Source organism: Chionomys nivalis, chromosome 5 (genome assembly GCF_950005125.1).
Source record: "Chionomys nivalis chromosome 5, mChiNiv1.1, whole genome shotgun sequence".
Lineage (NCBI taxonomy): Eukaryota > Metazoa > Chordata > Mammalia > Rodentia > Cricetidae > Chionomys > Chionomys nivalis.
Window position 1 is genome coordinate 2955416 of NC_080090.1, and position 18514 is coordinate 2973929.

General features: G+C 45.1%; 1 protein-coding gene across 1 annotated transcript in view; it reads left to right on the forward strand.

The window, feature by feature from the left end:
- Positions 1-17043, forward strand: part of Taf1a (TATA-box binding protein associated factor, RNA polymerase I subunit A) — a 118607-nt gene extending 101564 nt beyond the window's left edge. The window contains exon 12 of the transcript XR_009057157.1: positions 17033-17043. The gene's annotated coding sequence lies outside the window, so the exon portion shown is untranslated. The remainder of the gene's footprint in view (positions 1-17032) is intronic.
- The last annotated feature ends 1471 nt before the right edge of the window (positions 17044-18514 follow it).

The following is an 18514-nucleotide window of genomic DNA, read 5'->3' on the forward strand; positions in this document are numbered from 1 at the left end:
TACAATAACATACAACTTCCAGACTCTGTGTTTTCCATCTTTTTGTGACTTTTTTCTTACTCTTTCCTTTTTAAGTACCTTCTCTATCCTTTTTCTTTTCTATCCCAAGCATATATTTATTTTTAAACACACTGTAAACCATTTAGAATTTTTTTATGTTTGAATCTGTCTTTACTGTATATCTCCATCTTTTTCTGACATGAGTCTATAGTCGGCTAATTGGCATGGCCATGGTTAAAGCAGCAGCTTTGGTGGCTGGCTCTGCCAATTTCTTGGCTTCCTGAGAATCTAGCTTCATGTCAGAAGTATTGGTGGGAGCTACATTTATTGCCACAACTATGCAGAATTTCTAGGTCCATGCCACCACCAAGAAGCATGCTGCTGGCTGCTCATAAACACCATTTAAGTGTTTGGTGGTAGGGCCTCTTAAAAGAGCCACCATGTGGTTTTTGTTACTAATGCTGAGTCAGGAAGCCTTTCTTAAAGGAGCTGCACCTCTGCTAGCTGCCAGCACACAGCCTACCAGAATAAAGACAGCTACCGAAAGCTGCACTTGACTCTGTTCTTGTCCATCTAGGATCCCTTTTTAAAGCTTTCTCAGACTTTATATGTAAATTCTTGCCATATGGGTGCCATTTGGGGCTGGAAATTTTCTCTGTCCCTCTGGTCCCTCTGGCCAAAGTCTTAGGTTTTTAACTGGCCATCTCTAACTATTAAATTAACTCATTTTTATTAATTTGTATATTGCCACGAGGCTGTGGTTTACCAGTGTGGCACGTTACTCCTTCAGAGGCTACATGGCATCTCCTCGACACTGCTTACTCTCTTTCCCTGTATCTTTGTTTGAACTTCTCACCTAGCTATATTTTGCCTGTCCATTGGATAAAACAGCTTTATTCATCAACCAATAAAAGCAACACATATACAGAAGGACATCCCACATCACAGGGTGTGTTTCCTTAACTCAGGTCATGGGGCAGGGTGTTTTTTCCTTGGTCCCTTCCACCCTACAGACATCCCATCAATTGATAGTCCCTCTTTCCAGGTATGTCAAGTTGATAACTGACAGGATTGCAGTGTGTATAAGGTGTTTCTAGAGGTCATTAGGACTCACTCACTCCTAGAACCCCACTCGGGATGGACTACTGCACATGCGTATGGCCGGCACACAGTGTGTACATCCTAAGGGAATGCCTGGGTTTAACCTGAAATGGCCCCATAGACTCACGTTAGGAGCACATGTTCTTCAGCTGGTGGATGGTGGTACCTGAGTCAGAGGTGGTGACGACATCTCAGAGGAGAGGCCTACCTGAGACCACAATGTCAGGTCTTGGAAGGGTGTATCCATATCCTGGCCCTGGTTCCTCTCTTGCAGTCTGCTTCCTGGTCTACTGTGAATAACCTCCAGCACATTCTCCCAAAGCTATTCTATTCCTCACCATGATGGATGGACAACCCTCTGAAACGACAAGCCAAGACAAGCCTTGTCTGACGTTGTTTCTGCCCGGTGCCTGGTCACAGTGACACAAAGGTAGCTAACATGAGCAGAAGGGATTTGTTTCCGTTGCATCTCACGTTTATCTCTGTTAATTCAGAACAGACACCTTGCCTGGATAATATGGGTAAAGGTCTATTTGTCTCCTTTGCTATAGTGTTGAAATGGTAGGGTCAAGGGACAGGCCAGAGGTGTCGTGGTATGTGGGGTTTGAACTCTTTTCTGCACTCTGATCAAAACTTGATTTTTATTCCCTGCACAGTCACCCATGTCCACTGAGATTTTGTATGAGAAGTAGTCACCTAACTTTGAGACAGGCTAGGAAATTGAGGGAGGGATAGAGAAGACTCTGGCCATAGACTTCTTTTCTCCAAAACCCCTAGAACTTAATAGTCTCTGGGGGTTCTTGGTGGACTTGAGATACAGTAATTACTAGTGATTACCGATGCTGCAGATGGTCTCTTTAGGTTGGAATGTAGACATTACAATAGTCACACTCTAGATAGATTCTATAGGAAACACAGGGTAGTGGTAGCCCTTGTTCAATTAGCTCTCCCAGTCCACTCCCTGCTAGTGCTTATGGCTTGCTGCATCTCTGTGGGCATCATTCATGTGGCATTCTGATAGTGGCAGCGTGTGGTGGTGCTCTCTGGAGCAGAGCAGCTGCCAGAAGAAAGACTGATTAGTGACACCAGCATCGTTTGACCCTGCGGTCTGTGCTCAGCCGTTGCGACAACATGAAGGGCAGCTCTCAGGATTGATAGCTGGAGGAATGGATGGCACTTAGTTCCTCTCTCTCAACCTGTGAGCATAGGCCTAGCTGAGCTGGACCATCAGCATGCTAGTTCTGAGTTCAATATAGTACTTTGAAAATAGGTTGGTGCATGAGACCTGGGGAGTTTGGGTGCACGTGAGTGTGTTTGTGTGTGTGTGTGTGTGTCTGTCTGTGTGTAAAACTATGGCTCTGTTTGCAGGGGAAAAGAGTTTTTTTCTTTTTCTTTTCTTTTTTTTTTTTTTTTTTTTTATCCCAGGTTGGTTTAGAAATTGAAATCCTCTTGTCTAAGCTTCCCAAATGTTAGGAATGCAGAAAGGCCACCATGTCCAGTTGAATGCTATGACTTTAATGGTAAAAAGATTAGAAACATGTTTGCCAGCCCCCTAGTGGACTATCCTGATCTTTATCTTTTTTTTTTTTTTTTTTTTTCCCACAGCCTCATGTGTTTGTGCTTACATGTGTTGTCAGAGGTCTTCTCTGTGTGTGCTGGAGGTGAAGTTCCATGGTGTGGGCATAGAAGTCAGTGGAGGAATAAATGGAAGGTTACATGCAAAGCCTCTCTTTGTAGCTGATGTTCCTTGGTCCTCCGCATGAGACCCTTCCACATGAGACCCTTCCACGGGAGACCCTTCCATGTGAGGTGGGGAACACACACAAGGCTGAGAACACAGAGAGCAGGGTCAGGAGTGAGAAGACAGGTGTCCACTGAGTCAGCTTGATGACCTGGTGAACTTGTGGAAGGGGACAATGCTCATTTCACTGGACAGACATATTTCACCAGTGAGAAAGCCATCCAGAAGCCATGCTTCCTGAGAAGGTTGTTTTTAGTTCTTCTCACCAATGTTTGAATGTGAGATTAAAAAATTATGTGTGTATGTGTGTGTGAGTGTGTTTGGTCATGTTAGTGCAGTGCCCATGGGGACAAGAAGAGGGTATAAGAGCCCCTAGCCAGAGGCCTTGTTCTTGTCAAATCATCAATGTCATTAAAACTGACTTCTAAAACCAATTTAGCTCATTGAAAGAAGCCTCCCCTCCAATTATACATCATTTTAATCATATACTTTCCCCTTATGCTTATACAAAGCAGACATTAACCAATTAGACAACATTTTAATCATATACTTTCCCCTCATGCTTATATAAAGCAGACTGAGTGTAGTCATTCGTTTGAGTTATTTTGGTGGTTGCTGAGACAAAATAGCCAATCAAAGCGACTTACAGAAGGAGGAGTCTAATTTCGGCTCACAATTTGAGGATACAGTCAGTCCATCATGCAGTGTGGGGTCCCAGTGGACGAGGTGGTACTGCCCATATTAGGGAGGCTCTTCCCTCCTCAGTTAAGCCTTTCTGAAAACATGCTCACAGACGGACCCTGAGATGTATTTCCATGGTTATTCTAAATCCATTTAACTTGACAGTGAACACTAACCATCTCCCTGCTCGCTCTCCAAGCCTTTTAAGACCTTCCTCCTCTCACACTTGACCTTGAACAGTATTTGACTTTGGAGGTGGTGTAAGCAAAGAAGTTGCAAAGCACAGCCATCTTAGCGCACGGCAGCATCTCCAGCGGGGCGATGGTGTATGCTGGTCACACAGCTTCTGCACTTTGTATGCAGTGCAGACACCTTGATGGCGCCTGTGTTGTTTATTCCACAGTGCCTGTGACTGCCCTCCTGCAGTCATAATTACAGCTGCTTCATTCGGAGTGTCAGCGGACGTCCTCCTGTACTAGCCGAGCTCTGCAATGCCCACTGGGTAATTCCTGTCTGTCCTTCTGAGTGTCAGCAGACATCTCCTGTACTAGTTGAGCTCTACAATGCACAGCGAGGTAATTCCTGTCTGTCCTGAAAATGAAAGGTTCTCACATTCTTTCCATTCCTCTAGTTGACAGGCAAATGGTCACCCTGATCAGGTGTGACCTGTTTAAAAGGTGAATGTCCTATACTTCCCCACCAGTGTGGTTACTGGGGGAAGGGTGGAATTGTGGAACAAAAGTCAACCTACTGTGTCTTTCTTGCCTCTCCTCTTCTGAAGGTCTTAACAGACACTGGCAGTTTTATATCCCTGTGGAGTTACTTTGGGAGCATTTTGCTGGTGGCAGGAGGCTAGTGTGGACAGTTTCTCGATTCCCATTTCTTTAGATGCCTCCTACGTATACCCACAGCCTTTGGTGTGGAATATTGACAGCCATGTCTTCATGTTTACAGAAAAACCAGCTTATCAAGACCCTCTGGAGGCTCTTCCTCCGTCATGTCTCTTAGGATCAGCTGAGTGTCACTCTGCAGTCAATGCTGACTTAGGAATTCAGCCTGTGTCCTTCCCTTATGGAGCTCTGTGAAGATGCTGCGGCTGAGGGGAGAGAGCCCCAGGGACCACTTATTCTGCCTTGAATGATGCCGCTTCTTCCTTGGGGTGAAGAAGTCTCCTGCTAAGCTCCACCGAAGCATTACAGTGGTGCCTAACTTAACAGTGTGGATATATCCTGGGAAATGCATTGTTAGGCAGTTTAACATAACTTTATGTGACACCCTAAGGTGTCAGACAAGCACTAAGATGGCTACAATGTCACCAAGTAGTATAATTTTATTGAGAGCTCTATGGCCAACTTGTCACTAAGTGGTATGTGAGCTATGCTTCTTAGTCTTCCTAGGCATCATGGCTTTGGAAAGACATGGCCTTGCTAGAGGTGGGGTTAAGAAGGCCTGTGTACCTAGTTCTAGTCCCTTTGGAGGGAAGGTCTCAGCAGAAGGGGAAGGGCTGCTAAGGGCATGTGGATACTCTCACTGTGGAAATGTGAAGTCTGTCTTTGACAGTGCTGTGCTTCAAATAGGCCATTCTGTTTCTCTTTCAGTTAACACAGTCTGATGCCATTAGCAATTCATATACACATAGCTTCTGTGGAGCTTCTTGTTATCTGTCATCTGAAGACTGTGCAGTGTGCACTGGATGGTGTGCAGGCTCTGGAGTTAGTGTGCAGTGTGCCCTGGATGGTGTGCATGGTCTGGAGTTAGTGTGCAGTGTGCACTGGATGGTGTGCAGGCTCTGGAGTTAGGGTGCAATGTGCACTGGACAGTGTGCAGGCTCTGAAGTTAGTGTGCAGTGTGCACTGGATGGTGTGCATGGTCTGGGGTTAGTGTGCAGTGTGCATTGGACAGTGTGCAGGCTCTGGAGTTAGTCTGTTTGGGTCTACCACTGTCTAGCTTTGTGATCCTTTTCAGTTTCTTACCTTTGGACTTCTGTCCACTCATTTGTAAAGTAAAAATCATAGCCATACTGATCTCAGTTTTGCTGGAAGCCTTAAAAATTAACTCAAAAGTGTTAGAAAGAGCATCTTTTACATACCAAATAACAGTCAAAATTTCTCCCCCCTAATAATGATGATTGAACAGAGGGCTATCTTCAGCCTTTTTAACTTTTGAGACAGGGGACAACAACTCTCTTAGTTGTCCAGGCTGGCTTTGAACTCACTGTGTAGCCCTGGCTGGTTCTGAATTCATGCTGCTCCTGTCATTGCCTCCCTGGTAGCTGAGATTATAAGCATGCACCAGCACACTGAGCAACGCTCAGTGCTTTCTTCTTATGATAATCCTTTCTGTCATGTTCTGGCGCATTCCACATTGCTGGGGTACCACTTTACTGTAAACACTTCAAGGCAGAAGATATGACTGGTTTATGCAACCAGCTCACTTAGCATTCAACAAGGAAGGCACTGGCATCGTTCCTGGTACAAGAATAGACAGGCAGCCTTGGCATCTGCCTCTTTTGATGTTATTATCATCAATACCCATTAACTGTAGAAATTAATGGGACACCCTGTGATGCCCTGTACACTTATCCATCATGCATTGATCGCGTCTATCCACTCTTCTCCCATCCTCAACTGTTCCCCCCAGAAACATTCTTCTCATTCCATAAAAGCGCCTCTTAATTTGCTTCTCTCTCCACTTGCCATACTTCACCCCCAGGGACTGCGATTCCCTACCATTCTTCAAGGTTGACACACTGCTTTCCATCCTTGAGTGAGAACACGTGGGTTGTGTCCATCTGTGTCTGGCTCCTTTCACTCACTGTACAGCCTCCAACCCTCTCCATGCAGCAAAGGACAGGATTTCATTCTTAGACTGTACTTTCTCTGTCCTCTTACCTAGCAAAAGGCATTTGGGTTGCTAGTGCGTTTTGGCTGTTATGAATGATGCTTATCTGTTTGGTAGAAAGATTCCATTTCCTCTGAGTATATATCTAGGGGTAGACTTGTTGGCTTGGATGGTAATTCAAATTCTAACTTATTTATTATTTATTTATAAATGTATTTTTTGAGGAATTTTCACAGTGTTTTCCATAATGCTTGTATTAGTTTCGATACTTGTATATGAACTCCATTTCTCCATATCCTTGCCAGAATTTGCCATTCTCGTCCCAACCCTGACCCTAGTCTCTTTTTCCTCCTCCTTTTGTATGATAGCCATTTGAATTGGGGTGGGATAATATTTCATTGCCTTTTTTGTTTTTCCAATGACTGCTGAAATGAAGTGTGTTTCATTTATTTGTTGACTCTGTATTTTGAAAATTGTTTGTGTGCTTTTTTTTTCTTGTGGTGCAGTGGATCTAACCCAAGACCTTGAACCTTTTCAGCCAAGCATGCTGTGGGATCTTTAGTTTGTGCCTCGCCTTTGGTTTTGGAGGCAGTCTCACTCAATGACTCAGGTGGGTCTGGAACTCACTGTAGAGTCCAAATGGCCTTGAACTTGGGATCCTATTGCCTTTGCCTTCTGAGTGATGGGATTACAGGCATGAGACACTACATTTGGCTTCCACTTTGTTCTTTAGCTCATTTCAAAACTGGATTCTTTGCTTCTCCGGGTTTAGTCTTTCAGTTTCTTATACTTGCTGGATGTCAATTCCTTGTCAGATCTACCATTGGCAAATATTTTCTCATACTTGGTAGGTTGTCTCTTAATCCTGTTGACAGTTTCCCAGGCTGTGGCAGAGCTCTTATTTGTCTAACATTTGGTTGCCTGAATTTAAGGTTCCTAAGTGTTTTCTTTTGTATTTACTTGGAGCAATTTCATAGTTTGAATTTCAAGACTTAGGACTTTGATCCATGTTGAGCTGTTTTTTTTTTCTTATCTATTTATTTTTTTAGCACAGTGAGAGAAAGCAATCCAGTCTCTTAGACAGGATCATTTATCATTTATCGAAAAGCTATGTCTTTCTTCCATAGCATACAGTATTTTGATGTGTCCCCTTTTTTCTGTCTGTCTGTCTGTCTGTCTGTCTGTCTGTCTGTCTATCTTCGTTGTTGTTCTGTGGATTGAGTTCAGGGCCTTGCACATGAAGTGCTCCACCATGGAGTCACACTCGTAGCCTTCAGCCACACTCCAGAGCAATGCCCTATATCCCACATGCCTCTTCTTTCCTTCATAGCCGCCTTAAGCTGGAGCTAGAGTTGCATGGTAAGAGTGTAAGCTTAACGAATGCAAAGCCCTGGACTCAATCTCAATAACCCTTGCTCCCCATCCCCTTCCTCGGAACAGAAAACTATGGCTTCCAGGTCCATAAAATGAAAAAGTTAGTTAAAGCATTTTACAAACCAAACAAAGATCTGTGAGCATCAAGGAAGGCAGCGGTTTCTATAAGAGCTTCATGCTAATAACTCTCAGGGTTAACAGCAGGGGATGCTGCAGTGGCAGGAGACCCAGCCAGGCGGTACCAGGGTACCAGATGCAGCTAGGCAGTACCAGATGCACAGCCTGGGGCTCTTTTCAGAGCCCTGCTCAGGTGCAACCAGAATCCTGGCTTACGCCGCAGAAGAGAATTTTAGGACAAATTGGTATAAAACACAGTTATTTGGAATTTATTAAGGAAAATCTGGGAGGGAGAGGAGAGGAGAGGAGAGGAGAGAGAGAGAGAGAGAGAGAGAGAGAGAGAGAGAGAGAGAGAGAGAGAGGTAGTACATGTCCAAAGGCCTTCTCAAGAGAAAGAGAGAGCCGCCTTTGCCTCTGCTCTTGACGAGCCCATCTCTTAGCACAGCAGCTCAGTTAGTGTTGAGATGAAGGGTGATGCCGCAGGGGTCCCCTGTGATCAGCCATCTCCATAATGCAAGGCAGCAAGAACGACAGCTCAGTGTAGCGCCAGCTCTACAGATTTGGACTCTCATTTCTGCCCGTGAGAAACTAGAGAAGTTGCCTCCCATTTATTGAATCAATTTGAGCATTTGGAAAATGGATATCATAATAGCATGACAACATGTCTGATATTAAAACACCTCCTTCCTTCCCTCCTCCAGGCTAAACCCATATTCTGTGGGTTGTTCTTACTCTCCTATCCCATCAGTATGGATGAAATGATTAGACTCCAAGGAACTAGAGACTGGACCAGCTCACTCATTCGTCACTCACAACACTCAGTCAATCACTCACTCAGTCATCCAGGGTCCTCTAGATTCTCACTGTGGGCTGGGATTTGTTCTACGCCTTGGAGACACTGAGCCATAAAGCTGCGTTAGTGTTTTGGTCACCGTTCTGTTGCTATGATAAGGCATTCAGATGAAAGCAAGTTACATGAAAAAAAGGTTGATTTTTGGCTTAGAGTTGCAGAGGGGAGGCGGGGTAGCAGGAATCTGGGTGGACATCACGGCAGGGAGGCGGGGCAGCAGGCGTGTGGGTGGACATCACGGCAGGGAGGCGGGGCAGCAGGCGTGTGGGTGGGCCTAGTATCAGCTGAGCTACCTGTGGGGAAGAAAACAAGGAAGCAGGAAGTGAGGCAAGGTTGAGCAACCTCAAAGCCCTCCCCCAGGGCTGTGCTTCTCCCATCAGGGGGATCAAATGTTTAAACCCGTGAGCCCAGCAGGGCATATCATATTCAACCACAATAACAGAAAAAAAAATCCTCACGTTCAAGAAACTTTTAAAGGGATATCCAGGACTCAACCAGTTATAATTCTTACAGTGTTAAGTAGTGACAGAAACAGTTCTTACTTGGTGGTGGGTCTCTGCAGATTATCTCATAATGAGCGAGGAGACGAAGGTCTGTCTCTGTCTGTTTCTCTGTATGGGTAGAATATAAAATCTCCGGTCTGTTTTGAGTTACTCAAGGATTTCTCATTTGAGAGCCGTGGCTCAGAGGCCATCCCTTTAGTGTCTACAGTTCTCTAGATGAATTTCAATTTGTGACCATCCTTCATAGAAAGTGATGTTCACAGCTGAACCCAGGGCCCACACCTGGGGGTCTGGCAGGGTCCAGTAAGAACTGTGTTGTTCTCTTGGTTGCTCGCTAGACACACTTGTGATCAATCCAAAGCTGTATCTGCTTTTTGACAACTAGAGACAGCAGCTATAAGCTGAGCTCTAGAACTCTTCAGGGCGTGCTAAAACACCGCCCCGACTCTCTCCTAGGTATCTGTAGAGACAGCTGGGCATTTCTTCCTCAGTTTCCTTGCTTAGGTAGCTGGAGTTGTTTAACAACCTGATATACCTCACATTTCCTAGCCAGCCCCCATCCTTCATGGAATTGTGTGTATCACCCAGGTTGAAAGAATTAAAATCTGCTTCAGGAAGACTCTGACATGATAACTTAATGGAATTTCTGATAGCTCCAAAAGTTGTTTAGGCTAACTTAGGGGTTCTGATGCAGAATCCCTGCAGCGGGCAGACAGTGTGTACATGCTCTCCGGGTACCATCTTGAGGCATCACACTCTGCAGCTTCTGCGTCTGCAAATGTGAGCTTCTCAACTGAGGTGCTAACCTACCTAAGGATGGACCAGATGCTCTTATTATATGTCTCCTGGATGATCTGCATCTTTGTGCTGGCTCTAAAGCCTTAGACGGAATAGCATTTCCAGTCCTTGATCTTGGTGATTTATGTTTATCCCCCCCTCCTTCCATTATCCCTTCCTTCCTTTGTAGGATGGCTGGTACCTGGGTGGGCTGAGGAAATACCCAGGCCTCTTTTTCCCACCAACACTTTTCCAGGTCTGTCCCAGATGGGAAAAACTTACTATTCAGAGAATAAATCTGTAAAAGTGGCAACTTTCAGGGCAGTAAATCTTTTGCAGTGTGCACAGGTATGCATGCCTGCACATGTCTGAATTCCATGCCCTGTTTATATTAAGCATCTGTGTGTCTGAGAGAGGAGGTCTGTGCACGGAGACCTTTGATTTCAATATTAGATTATGGAAGGAAAGACAGGGTTGGAGAATCCAGGAAGGCATGAAACTAGGGAACCAATAGGGTCAAGGGAAGGAGAACCAGGCAAAAAATATTTCCTTAGACTGTTTTAGTAGAGATAGAAAGAAAATGATATAATTTGAGGTAATTGTGGAATGTCAGAAGAACGCCCCCTTCTTTGGTAAGTTCCTTTTGGTGATCCTTGGGGGTAGTGGAAGGAACTCCCAGCTTCCTCTGCATCATTCAGTTATATTTTTATAGACATCGTGTTATATTTTTTATTGAATCCAGGGAAAGCAGTGAGAATGAGTTTAACTTCTCACCAACTTTCTGAAAAATTGTGAATGAAGCAAAGCTCCTTCAACCAAGGGCCGATGAACTCATTGACACTCTCTCCTGATCCACTGTAGAAACTAGATGCGTGGAAATGGTAAAAACACTGGGCCAAGATAGTTAGAGTCTCAGTACTGTAGGTGTGAACGAGGTGGGGAGAGGACAGAGGACAAAGCTAATGATGATGAAGGGTCCTCCCTGGACCACAGGATTGCTAAGGATGACTAAAGTCTGCTGAATGTCTTTTGTCCTTCTCATAGCTGTCTCCCACCAAACTACTCAGGAAGACCACTGGAATGGCTAGGGTGATGAAAGGCAGCAGAAGGACCACAGAAGGCTTGGGTTTGGCTGATGACACAGATCTTGGGAGATCCACTGAGGTTCTATTAATGTACATTGTCCCAAAACGGACTCTGAATCTTTTCACTTGTGAGTGGGACGTTGTTGCTGGAGTGTCAGAGGGAAGTGAGGGGGTGTGGCAGGATGTGGGACTCATAGGAAAGAAGAGTCAGAGGACTATGGAGGTTTGTTGTGATGGAGAAGATGCAGGCACAGAGATGGAGGGAATCAAGAGCATGCTGCCTTATCTCAGACAAGGCAGAGAGGCTCTGGAATTCAGGCATACCTAGAGACGGCGGGTTCTGCCCAAGGCAGACATGGGGGCCACTGCTGAGAGAGGAGCATCTTATTAACCTAGAGGGAAAATAAGTAAATGTCAGGCTCAATTGTGAAAGCTTGTACTTTCCTGGGGACAGAACTGAGGGGGAGTTGGGTGGTGGGACAGCGAGTTTCCAAATTACAGTTTTGGGAGGAACTCTTGGGTTGGAAAAGAGATAACAAAGGAAATTCCTGCTAGACTGGTTTAGTTCCTTCATCTATGAGGGATGGTTATGTCACATGGCTGCATCTAGATTGTGACTTTGTCTGGATTGGACAGGAGTTGGGCCCTGGGGTTTGAGTGTGTTGAGCTGAGAATGCATGCAGGGAAAGTCTTGAGGAATCTTACATCACATAAATTGTCCTTGGAGTTCAGAACTCCCCCTTCTTCCCCACCACTCTAGCCCCTTTCAATACTTGCATACAGGGCAAAAATCATATCCACAAAATATATTTGGGGCTAGAGAAATGACTGTTGGTAAAAGGGCTTGCTATGCAAACATGAGGACCTGAGTTCAGAGCCCAGAATCGTGGAAAAATCAGGTATAGGGACAGAGATCTAACTCTAGTACCTGGAGGACCTTGGGAGGCTGGAGGATCCCTGGGGTTAAGTGTCCACCCTAGCCAATCAGTGATCTCCTGGTTCAGTGTGAGACCCTGAAAGTCTGAAAGAATAAGGTGAAGACCAATGGAAGAGAAAAAGGGAGAGGGAGAAGTGTGTTTAGAGGAGTCCTGTTTTCATTACAATCTTTATTCAGCAGAAAGATTACCCAGAGGAAACACAATACTGTGTGATGGCTCATTTAGGCTGTTGTTCTCTTGTCTATTTCTTTTGCCTTCTCACACTAATGAATGGAAACCCGTCTAACTCTAGTGCTCTCTCTGGTCACAGCTCCTTGTGAGAGCCACATACTGCTCTAGGGTAGTGTGATTCTGGTATAGAATTGCACAAAGACAAGGAAGAAACCAAACAAACAGGGTTGTTGGATCCGGCCCAATATATTCATCCATGCTTTGGGGGAAGAGTGAGGATGGAGAAAGAAATAGACAAGAGACAACAGATAGAGTCAGGAGGGCATCCAGTAAATACCAAGATTCTCCTCGTGTTTCTCATAGCCTTTATATACCTCAATCTAAAAGGAGGGGAAAGACAAAAGACTTCTTTACCAAGATACAAAGAATAAACAAAGTAATTTCCTTCTTAATACCTAAAGCATCAAGTAACCGCACTCAGTCAAAACATCTTGTTGTTAGTCACACTTTAAGTCAAACTTCCTGTCGTATAACCTCGAAGGAGCAAGAATAGCTCTGAACTCTCTGACCTTTAGTCAAGGTGGAAAGGATCCATTTCTGTGGGCTCCCACCCAGGAAGGGAGATCTGAAAATGGACCCATATGGCTGAATTGATTGTAAACAAAACTATACATGACAAAATGACTCTTTGTCAGCGACAGAGGGCTTGAGTGACAGGGAATTAAGATGAAGATGAAATATTCCTGCCGCCTAGTATTTTCAATGCATCTACACATATATATGTTAAAATATACAATTCCTTATTATTTCATTGTGAATACTTAGAGTATTTATGAGTATGGTTCAGTATGAGGCTGTGGGATTTGTAAGCCTAGGAACCATGGTTTAACTTGAAATCTCTCCACAGGATTTTGTTTGGAAAGCTTTCCGCAGCTGACAACAACTGTCCTTGAAGGCTATAGCATCCTTAGGAGAAGGGTCTTAGCTGTTGAAAGTAGGGCACCGGGAGCAGGCCCTTGATGTTTACACTCAGTGCTTGGTTCTGGCTTTCTTTTTTCATTTCCTGGTCTACCACAAGGTGACCAGTCTTTGCCAGCTGCTATTACCACTGTGAACTGAGCTTCCCTGGTGCACCTTCCTCGGCATGATGGACTGACACCATCTGAAACCGTGAAACAAAACAAACCTTTCTTCCCTTAGGTTGCTGTGTCAGGTATTTTGATCTCAGTAATACAAAAATAACCAAGAAATAGGCTTAGGGACGGGCTGGGTGTGGGGCGGCAATCACTTCATAAGTCTGTTCAAGCTGTCTGGATTGTTTTTCTCAGGTTCTGGTGTATGGGGTGGCACTGGCGAACACACCCATGGCTGACATATTATCTCACAGGGGAGGACCACATGCTTCAGGGGCAGCTCCATTTTGTGAGCACACATTTCTGGTTTCTATTTTAGGGTCATAATTTTTCTTCTCCTGCTTATTATTTATGGATTCCAGATCACCACCCACTTGGAAAACATATGATACTGGCTCGTGTGTGGAGGGACCAGCTTTGGGGAGGTCAGCCAATAAAGCGGTGGTATGAAAATCTCCCAACAGCACGGGGCTCCGTTCAGAGCCACAAATCAAGCCCAGGTGCTCTCTGCCTGGGGCAGAGGTGGGATCTCAGTGCCTGTTGCCCACAATCAAGCTGTCTCTATCAGAGGCCTGGGTCAAACTATATTTAAAAGGATATTATAGAAATCGTATGTGTGTGCAAAAACATATTGCCTTTTCTTTTTCTTCCCAGGACTGGCAAAATGTGTTACCTTTTTTTTTCCTTGTAGTTTTTCTGAACTGTAAATAGTGTAACAATCAGGGGGAGACAGTGAATGCTGCACCCCCAGCATAAATCCAGGCAATAGAGAGACTTAAGATAGGAATGAATTGTGGGCTTTTCCAACATTGGCTCCTTATACAATGACAGCATTTGAGGGACCTACTTGACATTTTAAGGAGCCAGAAAGTTCTGGAATATAAAATAGTCTGAAAAGCCTCATGACCCAATAGAAGACTATCTTGATTTTTTTTGTGAAGTTATTGGTATATGGGCATATGTGCATGCTTGCGTGAGATCATGTATGTACAGATACATGTGTGCATGCATGCATGTGGAGACCAGTGGTCAGTCTCAGGTGTCAGTCTTCATCCATGTTGTTCTTTGAGACAGGGTCTCTCACTGGAACTTGGAGTTTATCCATTAAGCCACATTGCCTCACCAGTCAGGCCTAGAGACCCGCCTGTCTCTGCCTCTCCATTGTGGGGATTACTGACTTTAATTTTTGTAATGTGGATTCTGGGGGATTGAGCCCCAGTCTTCACTGTGTGATGCAAGGGTTTCACTGGCCAAACATCTCTTAACTCAAAAAGTTCATTTCCCTTCTTATTGACGTAACTGAAAATCAGTATTCCCAAGACTACAGAGTTACCAACCATGTAACCCGAGCACTGCAAGCTTTCTTGGCATTGGCATCTTCCTGGCACTTGGGAGGCAATATCTGTGCACCTTCTTCTTGCTACTGTGATCCTTCAGAGCATGGCTGTGTGCACAGCTGTCTAGACTCAGCATCTAGAACTGAGGGAATATGTCAACTCACCCGTTGTTCTCACCTGCTGTCTCTCAAGCGGACACACAAGTTTTCCTTTATAAAATGTTTCCTTAGTAACCCAGAAGGCTGGGGCTAGAGTTCTAGAAGCTAGAGTGGCCATTTAAAACTTTGTTGTTGCTTAGATTTTTCTTTTAGAAGATGGAGTCTAATATAGCCCAGGCTGGCCTCATATTCATTATATAGCCAAGGATGACCCTTGACTTTCTCAGCTTCCAGCCTCTACCTAAGATCTTCTTAGTGCCAGCAAGATTCAGGCATTCACCACCACCCCTGGGTTCTGCAGCTCTGGAAGAGAACCCAGGGCTTCATGTATGTTAGACAGTACCCTACCAAGAAGCCACAACCTCACCTTGAGAACTTAGGTTTTAATGGAGAGCAGCTGGACACTAACATAAACCAGGTCATACACAGCGGTGACTTTCAAAATCAGATGCCCTGGACGCTCATGTCAGGTCAGGGCTCCTTGGGAACCTGGCTGTAACTCAGAGGCCCAGCTCTGGAGTTTACTAAACCCGCATGGAGGGGATCAACCGCCAGGTCTCTGCAGTTCTTCTGGGTGCTTCTGAGAGCCAGAGTGACAGGTGCAAGGATGATGACATAACCCAGGATGATGGGAATCAAGGGGGAAGATGATCTTGTTTTTCTGCTTACAGTTTTAGTAGTTTGAGCCTGGAAGCTCTGTGGTCTTGACGTGCCGAGGGAAGCCCAGGGAAGCTGATCAAACATGCCAGAAACCAACCGTTCCTGAACTTTGGTAGCTAGGAGCCGGCACACCTGCCCCTTCTTTCCTATTTAAGCCAGATTGATTTGCTTTTTCATTTGTGTGTGTGTGTGTGTGTGTGTGTGATTTGTAACTCAAGGAATCCTAAAACCCACAGAGCTTAAAAAACCAAATGACGAGGAATTTAGATTTAATACGCTTCAGATGATTCAGGAGACCTTTCAGGAGCCCCCCTCCAGATGCTTTGACATCTGTGCCTACATTGCCTGGTGACAGACTGCCTCTCCTGAGGACAGCTAATTCTTAGAGATAACGAAGGACTTACCTAGGAGCAGCTATTTCAAACGCACACCGGACTCACCAACCCAGAGCCTGCACTCTGAGGCCCCTCTGCCTGGCTTCTCCACTTGAGGAGGCCCACTCTTCTGCCTGGAACATTCCAGAACTAAATTCCAGGTACTGGGAGGCCACCCTCACTGCAGAGACCAGGTGCTGCTGTAGTTACTCCACAGCTTTCAGTCTGGGCCCATCACCAAGGGACTCTGTTTGACTAAACAGTAATTTGCTTCATTTTGAGGTAGAAGAACTCTATGTCACATTTATGCAAATTAACAGCCAACTCCTGTCCAACCAGGGCCCCCAGGCATAGACTGTCAATAAATAACTTATCCACACAAGTAAAACTCAGAAATTTACCAAAGTAGACACGTCAGGAGGGCCTGTTTTCATGATCATCCCTACGAGGAAAGAGGCCGACTGGGAATGCCTGGTGCTAGTTTCCTTTTGCTTTTCATTCTAAAAGCATCCCTGAGCAACAGGGGCATTTATCCTGCAAATATTTCATAGCAGAAGGGGGTGACCAGGGTCCTGGGCTGCATTTAAACCTGCTGCAGTCTCTTTCATTTTCAGGAGGTGGTGATTTTGATATGGAGAAAGATCGAACTAGGCATGAATGACTGCACATAGGTCCTCTTCTGCAACCCAGCAGCCCCCCATGAGGGTAGGGTACACTGAAAGGCATCCCTTCAACTTGTACCCCAATTTAAAAAATATAAATCTGAACCCAAGAATCAGTAAGTGGTCTAGAAGAGAGGAGTGTCATCCGACCTATGCGCCGCCCCTAAAGAAAGAAGCAAGGAGCCCAAATCCTTCCCTTTGTTCTGATAGCGCTTTGACTCATAGCCATCTTTGCGGCTGGCAAGACCAACGGGTCAGACATGGAGGAAGTGAGAGATGGCTAAGGACAGGTTTCATTGCTCCTGTTTCCTCTGTCAGCTGAAGATGGAGGTGATGGAGAGAGGCGACATTGGAGGAGGCACCAGAATTACTGAGGAGCACACACAAAAAGGCACGATATGGCTCCCATCAAAACAAGGAAACAAATGTATTAAAGCAGTGGTCCAAATGAAGCCTTGTGTGAACTACACAAAGCTGTCCTCCTCTTAGACATTTTGCTCCCCTCTGCTGGAATGTTGCTGGAATAAAGATGTACATCCAGGATGTCTGTGATGTGCAGGCACAGCCTGCAGTGAGCAGCGTGAAGCATCATCGCAGTAGCCCTGCCCTTGAACATGCCCTTGATTTGGTTGCCAAGGTGTGGAAGGAATAACAAACACCTACATTTAGCTTCTGTGCATTTGCGCAAAGAACATTCCTTCAAATGGGAAGGGAGGTTTAAAATAAGTTTTATTTTTGGTTTTAATTATGTATATGTGTGATTATCTATGCATATGTGAGTGCAGGTGCCTCAGAGGCCAGAAGAGGGCGTGTGATCCCCTGGAGCTGGAGTTGCAGGCTATTGTGAGCTGTCTCACTTGGGTGTTGGGAACTGAACTCAGGCTTTCTGCAAGAGCACTATGTATTCTTCGCTGCGGAGCCATCTCTCTAGACCTTGAAAAGAAAAAGAAAGATGGTGATCCACAGTCAAATAAGAAATCCCAATATACCCCTATAGTTTAAGGAATTGACCTTAGATTGGTCTCTTAAACTAGGCAAAGTAGAGGTGTAACCCAACCCAATCCAGAGGGAGATTTGGACCAGTCAGAAGATAGACGGCTCACTGAGATCCTGAGTCCTTAGCTTTGTGATACAAGTCAAACCACATACTGGAAGGCTTTTTTCTTGGTGATTTGATGTTCTGTGAACCAGATTTACTCAGCCTGTGTCATGAGGGGTGAGTAGGTGAGATTATTTCCAGAGGAATAACTGTGATGAGGATTGGACAGGATGAGAATTGTGTTATTGTCACTATAGAAGTAATGCCTCTTATTGGTATTTGTTAAGATGGAATAAATTCACATGTTAAAAGTTCCTAATAAATATAGCGATTTTGGGGAGTGGGACAATAGTGACCAGAGTCCCTTGTTCCTAAAGAAGATGTTTCCACTGCTAGTCATTCTGGGATGGGAAATAAGACAGAGTGGGGTCGAGTCGGGGGGAGTGGCTTCCTGTTATTCTGCCCCCAGACTGGAATGGAATTATGAACTGGGATGGAGGAAGGCCTAAAGATTTCTAAGTGGATAGGGAGTCCCTATCCTACATCACCAGCTGTAGCTCATGGAGGAACAGGCAGGAAAATAAAGGTGACTTTAGTCATTGGTAGTGGCAGACAAAAGTATCTTGGCCTCTCTAAGTCTTTGGTGAGGAATCTGTTACGTGCTGACGCCTGCCCTTAGTACCATACTGAGAACTCAGCTAGAGTGATGTGGGTTGTGTTTCAGTTGATATAATACAGGGTGTGCCTTAGGTACCAACTAACGGTCTGGAGAGGTGACTCAGCAGTCAAGAGTAAATACTGCTTTTCCAGAGCTGGGGGCTCAGTTCCTGTGCCCATGTGGGCAGCTCCCGGCTGGATGTCACTCTAGCTCCAAAGGTACCTGACTCCTCTAGATTTCTTGGGCACTTGCACTTGCATGCATTCCCCACACACATATACATAACTAAGAATATGAAAAATAAATCTTAAGAA